Here is a 6,885-nt window from a genome sequence, read left to right as displayed (position 1 = left end):
AAAAAAAAAAAAAAGGACTTCGTCTTCCTCTTGAGTAGGCTGAAGAGGAGGAGGGGGAGGAGGAAGGGTGTCTCAGGGGTGGCAGAGGTGGAAGAAAACCCATGTATAAATGGATCTGTGCAGTTTACACCTGTGTTGGTCAAGTATCAACTGTACTCTAAGAGAATCTTAGAAGTTGGAACTCTCATTCAGGCCATATGAGAATAGAGGTAAGAGAAGGAAAAGTTTTGGGGAAAGGTCTGCAATTCTATTTTGGATGTTGAGGAGAAGGTGAGAGGGACAGCTGCAGCTTGCTCACTTTAGAAGGTTGGCACAGTTGTCCCCTGCTTTGCCAAGAAGAACATGCACAAGGAATAGCTGACACGCAAAGTAGACCTGGAATAAGGGATGAGGGCTTGGAGTGGAAATGGCCTATAAAATCTCAGTCTTCCCAGGAGAGTTGTCCATGAGTCCAGAAATCAGGTACTTTTTGCTCTTATTTTCTTTTTTATTTTTTGAAAATTTATTCGTATAGACTCAGAAAGTGCGGTGCAGTTTTGTTACATGCATGTATTACCCTGTGCTGAAATCTATGCTTTTATTATAACTATCACCCAACTTTAAAAAAAAAAATACTATCTGGCTAGAAAAGTGATTTTTTTTCATTATTCTTGTCATATCCAAAAGCTCTGGTTTCAGTGACTATTCTATTACTGTTTTAAAATGTCTCTTGGTCAAATATACAGTTTTCATTAATACAAATATCTCATTACACATTAATTGCATAGATTTAAATTACCATACTTTGTACACTTCCGGCCTTGTCACTGTTGTTGGCATTATTCTAAGGCTTGCCGTGAATACGGAACACCCACTGCTGTCGTTTTTCAGCAAGCATTGCCATGTTTTTCTTGTCTCATATTGGCGTCCAGTGGGTTCTGATATGATTTCTTCTGCTCTGGATTCTTATCAGTATCTTGTTACCTCATTAGCAAGCATCATTTAACACAAACACCTGAGACGACATGATGCCACCTTGCTCAGCCTTTTACTTTTCTTTGAGACTGTCCAACCTAGCCTCCTTTCTCTTACTACAAGGAGACTGTCAGCGCTTTGCGAGCTGATAATTAATAATCAATTAACGTTTGATAATAAAATTGCATTATATTATACTTTGGCACCTGAAGTAATTTATTTTCATAACACCAGGAGCAGCTCGTCACCAATTATAACGAAAGTAGGTTCACAGTCTGTGATTTTTTCTGTCATATAAAATTTGTGTAACAGGAAATAATAAGAGGTGTATAAAAGAGGTGTCACGTAGCTATAATACATTGATGAATATTTGTTGCCATATTAAGTGGGCTTGGGATCCTTACAAGAAAGGTGCTATTTAAGCATAAAATATTGGTGTTAGGTCTGTACTCGCATAGCTTATAAATTATATCTTGAGATTTCACAGACACAAAGCAAGTTTTTACCATTGTCAGCAAGCAAAGCCAATGTAGCTGTTGGAGAGGGAGCCTCCTGCGTCATCAAAACAATTCCCAGCTGAGCCCTCATCCCCCTTATCGCTACCCTAAGTGATGGTCGATGGTAGTTCCGGTATAAAGGACACAATTCCATTTCCAGGTGCCAGGCTGAACCTGATATGGTAATAGGGAAAAGATCTTCTAACTCATAAACACAGAAAACTAGATATAAATAAGGATTATGGCAAATAACTCGGATATAACAAAATGCAGTCTCTTCTGAAAAAAAAAAAAAAAGAAAAGAAAAAAACAGCACGTGTGAAAACAATGTATTTTCCTCCAAAACTTCAGGTTGTTATATGCCAATTAGCAAGTTGAATAAGATATGCAGGTAAAACACTAGAATGTGAGATTACACATTTGTATACCAAAAGTTTTGCCAAAATCTCATATGTAAATGTATTCAACTCTGTGCAGTTCTTAAAGTAGTAGATTCCTAATAAATGTCAATTGAATGAACCATATATCACTGTGAGTATATGCAAATGCCACAAACTGTCAATTAAATTTATTCTGCTATTTTACCTTGCGTTGCACTTGTGCTAAAACTATTCCCCATTAATTGGATTCTTTATACGTGAGGTGTGTTAATCTGATCTGATACAAACAATTTGTTTTGTGGTGTTCTAATTGTTTTATTCAAATTGCAGTGGGGATTTGTTTAGTGAACAAGTTAAAAACGCTATGGTGGAGGCCCTCTACTTAGGTTTGTGTTTCACTAGATCATTAATACAGAATTAAACAGTTTATCTAAAGCATGCCTACATGCCTAGTGTATACTTAGCCCACAACAAATGTTAATAGCTCTTGTTTTGCCACTGAGTGTAAAAGCACCTATGAAAGATTCTGACATTTAGAATTTGCCAATGTATTTATTAGATACTTCGTGTCAAATAATCGATACAACTTTTCTTATAGCTTCAACTGCTAATTTGGGGTTCCTCTCAGTTCCCTAAAAAATCAGAACATCCCTAGGTCGGAACTTAAATGGCATGGCTAATTAGAGCATGAGTGCCATCTGGTGGTAGCGATGGATAACTACTGGCTTACTGGTGAACAAAAAAAATTGGTGGTGAAAATACTCTGCTTCTTCTTTATAATGCGGTTTCTTGGAGTTAGTCTCAGAAAAACAAATGAGACATTCTATATAGATGCTACTCAGCCAATAAAAAATTAAAAACACAGTATATCAGATTGAGGGATGGAATAATTTAGTTCCTGGTCCACAGGAGGCATACAGTCTAGTTCTATACATAAAGATCTACACAAAGTATTTTAAGCCGGATTCTAAGTACATTTTGGCAATATTGTAGATGAGACCTGGAATGGCTATTATATAAAGGTGGGAATAGTATTTGATAGCAATATTTTTGAAGGATGATTATTTTAATGTAGGGCCAAATATCAAAGACAGGTCAAGTTAATGTACCTGACAGACTTGGGAGACAGGGAAGAGATGGAAAATGATCAAGATGCAGCACACATATGGTCATCCCTTAAAACCATAAAGAACAAATTAGACTAATTATAAGGAACCATTAGATATTTTTATCCCATACTGAGAAGAATAGTATGTCAACAGCGACAACACAGATAAATATTTGGACATGAGCAAATTAATCTTAGGTTTTGTTTCTTTACAGAAACAACTTTATATCCAAAGGTCTTGGTGAAAGAATGCTACATAAAAGAGAAATTAGACATCTGTAAAAGTAAGTGAATTAAAACTGATAGAGATCCTGAGACTTAAAATAGATCCAAGAAAAAAATAGAAATGCGTATCTAAAGGAATTGACTGGATGAAAACTAAGTAAACTTTACTTTTAAATTAGTAAGATTTCAACTTTTACTTCTATTTTCTAAAATCTTAATTAATTGCAAATGTTTATGGTTTGCATAAATGGTTGGACCAAAATGTCACAAAGGGTGAGCATAAATTCCACCCTAAAGGAGGTTAGATATTTGCAGCTTCTGTAAGTAAGTAAGAGTTGGTACTGTGACCACAAAAAGCTTGACCACCACAGTCGAATTAGAGTTCCTCTCTCATACTTCTTAATAGTTTTGGTTGCCGATATTATCAAGACATCCACAAAGTAAACTATGTTGTTTAGTGTTGTTTACTGAAGCAGCTGTTAAATTAATTAAGTTGGTATATTTCCCAAGTCTGATTAAGATATGTTTACTTCTGCTTTCACAAAACAGCTGTGATATGAGTACTAAGACTAATCTAAGAAACTCAAAATGTAATTAAAATTATATTTTGTCCAGTTCAAGTAAAAGTTTACTTTTGCTTCTTCACGTGTTACTTTGCACTTTTATAGGGAATAATGGTATATATTGAAAATGCAAGCTTTTGCTTCCCTTAATGTTTATCTTAGTACTTACATATTCACCATTCTTGGTAACACATTACCATAGAGGATTAAAACATCAAAACAGAAAATCAAATGCTAAAAGAATCTCCAGTAGGCAAGGCAGGTGATCCAAGAAAGATGATTGATCTAGACATGAATTCACCATTACTCTGCTTCCCTACATTTATGCTATGATTTGATGGAACATAATAATAGTTATGATCTGTTAACTAGAACCTAGAACCTTATCTGAGTCAAACAAAAAGAAAGAGAAAGGAGGGCATGATTTAAATAAAAATCTGTAGCACAAGACAAAAGCTCAGAGGCAACTCAACTGCTACAGATGTGCTGCATCTGCTTGTTTGCCCACTGGGGACAATGAGATAAAGAGATTAAGACATTTACACAAAGATGGCTAGACAACAAGATCAGATCAGCAACATGACAGCTAGGTAGAGGTGTCATAACCATAACATAGAGAAAGCACCTACTGAACCACTTAACCCACTTACAAACCATGTTTTAATTAACTTAATGTACAAATGATATTTTGTCAGGGTACAGGATGAGCTGGTTAATTCAAAAATGTCATTAACATTAAATAGAGAAAATCAGTGATCTTTCAATAATGCCATTTTATTAAGTAAACAGCATTGGAATTTAATAACGGGACATACATACTGTTATACCTTTTAAATACAAATCTTACATCCAAACAACTATTTCACAAATCCCATTTTCACATGTTAATAGTAGAAAATCTTGGTCATGATATGTGAAAAGATTTTATGTTTACTTCGAATACACAGTTTTTTTTTTTCTTTTAGTGGAACTCTAACAAGAAGTTTTGTTTGTTTCTTATTTTAAGCACCGTTGTTTCTCTGATTCCAGACATTGACCTGCTTAAACCTGAACACTGTGGATATAAAAGGTTACAGAAGTGTACCTCATCTATAGAGCCTCTGCTCTCCAAGCACAAGATTTTAAAAATATATAGCACATAAGTTAACTCCATCATAGCAAAATTCTAGAGAAAGATGAGTCACATAGACTAACAGTTTGTCTATTACATATACAGATAATAATAGGGAATATATAATTGTATATTATTACAAATTAGAACATTAAAAGTCATAAAATAAATAAGAATAAATATAGTCACTCTTTCTGGGTCCTGAATGAAGTATAGCCAGGTAACCTAGTTACCCCCAAATAATGACTGAAGTCAGTATTTTAAATTTGAACTGACAGAAATAGACCTTATTATTTTTAATTAAACAGATCAACATTTTCTTTCCCTCCCTCTAAATTATCAGATAACTCTGCAAGGAAAAGTGCTATTACATTATCTATCTGTTTCAAAAATATATTCACACCATATTCTTGTGATAATATTGCTCTCTTTATAAAAGTAAAACATTAAAAGCTTTTATTTAGTTCTTGCTTAAGAAAGGAGAAATATTTAGTCCATTTACATCATGTAAAAGGTAAATTTTCTTGTTCATGTTAATGGTAGGAGGGCACCATGAATCATGTGACCAATGGCGTTTCCTTCTTTACATTGGCTGCTAACAACCTTAATGGTTGGCCTAGCACCATTTGTAAGAAAAATATCAATGCAGTTTTCTCTATAAACCTCATTTCTGGCTTCATCGTATTTCTCCTCCTATCACTTTACCCTTTGTCTTGATCTCACTGGCCTACATTTTTTATTTGTTTTTTAAAACTGAATAGATTTTTATAAGCCAACTTAACATCCTTTCCAGAGCAAAGTTAGTTGAAAGAAATTATGTGATATAATGACTCAAAATGCCCAAATTATCAGGTTATGGGTAATATAGAATGGAGTTCTAAGACTTCAGAAGACAACTTTCAGAAAGATTTCTACACTCCCGACTCCTCTTTCAGACTACATGTGCTAAATTTTACACTTTTAAAGACAAAAACCTCATCGCACAATAAAAAGAATGCGTTAGAGCTCCTACACTTTGAATTTATTTTGTGATTTAATGTGGTTATAAAAGTCCTGGTAGTTCTCTCTGTGAACCGACAGCCCGACAGAGGAGAAGAGCCAGTGGGGCAGAGAAAAAGCCACAGAAGGGGAATCTCCACAACGATCTCTCAGTTAACACATAGAGAAGATAACCTAATTACTGGAAAGCAGGAACACGAAAATAAAAAGTATGGAAGGGTGGAGAAGCACTAAATGCACACAAATTTGTCTTTGCTACAGAACAAGCAATCAGCCTAGATCCTGAGGGTAGCGATTAAAAGCAGAGACTGCGTGTTTGTACATCATTGGATGAATGATAAGCAGCCAAGAAACAGGAAAAGACTAATTTTAATTACCAGAAAAACTGCAAGAGAAAGAACACAGAGCTAGTGATAGACGGCTTCCAGCTACAGGCTGCATGGCACTGTACTCTCCTTGCCAATTAGAGCCAGTCAGACCCCATCAGGGGATTCAGTGAGCAGAGGAATCAGCGTCAGTCCAGGGTCAGGCTGCTCTCAAACACACATGAAAAACGGACACCAGCGGACACAGGGTGCGACCCTAGACTCCCATGCAGTTTCTTATATAGACACAGAAATAGAAAGCAGTAAGTGAGATTTCCTTTCCATTAAATACAGGTGCAAACCACATTCTCTATGGACATATATTGCAAAGGAAATGTCATATAATTCATTTAACAAATACACAGTTACCATCAGACCAATCGCGGGAATTGGAAAACGACTCAAAGACTGAGAGGGAAAAAAAAAAAAGTAGAGAGGAGGACTGGCAGAACAATGGCACTAAAGCTGCCACACTGTGGATTTACTACCTGTGTTATTTTTCCAATTACAGCCATTGTAATATAAAATTCAGAAAAAAAGGTTGCTGTCTGAGAACATTCCTTCGCTTTTTTTTCAGAACTGACTCAACACCCCAAATCAAAGAGAAATATAAACAGGCAGAGCCTGATAGTCCTTAGTGAAACTCGTGAGTGCAGAAACAAAAGAGAAGTGCTTCCCATTCT

At 35.5% G+C, this 6,885-nt stretch overlaps 1 long non-coding RNA gene across 1 annotated transcript in view; it reads right to left on the bottom strand.

Moving 5' to 3' along the window:
- LOC108538901 (uncharacterized) overlaps nt 1-6,885 on the bottom strand; it is an 86,876-nt gene that overhangs the window by 47,965 nt on the left and 32,026 nt on the right. The gene's annotated exons all lie outside the window — the stretch shown is intronic.

Source organism: Rhinopithecus bieti, unplaced genomic scaffold (assembly GCF_001698545.2).
Source record: "Rhinopithecus bieti isolate Rb0 unplaced genomic scaffold, ASM169854v2 scaffold_14936, whole genome shotgun sequence".
NCBI classification, from domain to species: domain Eukaryota; kingdom Metazoa; phylum Chordata; class Mammalia; order Primates; family Cercopithecidae; genus Rhinopithecus; species Rhinopithecus bieti.
The sequence above is the reverse complement of the archived record's forward strand: the minus strand, read 5'-3'. Positions and strand labels throughout refer to the sequence as shown.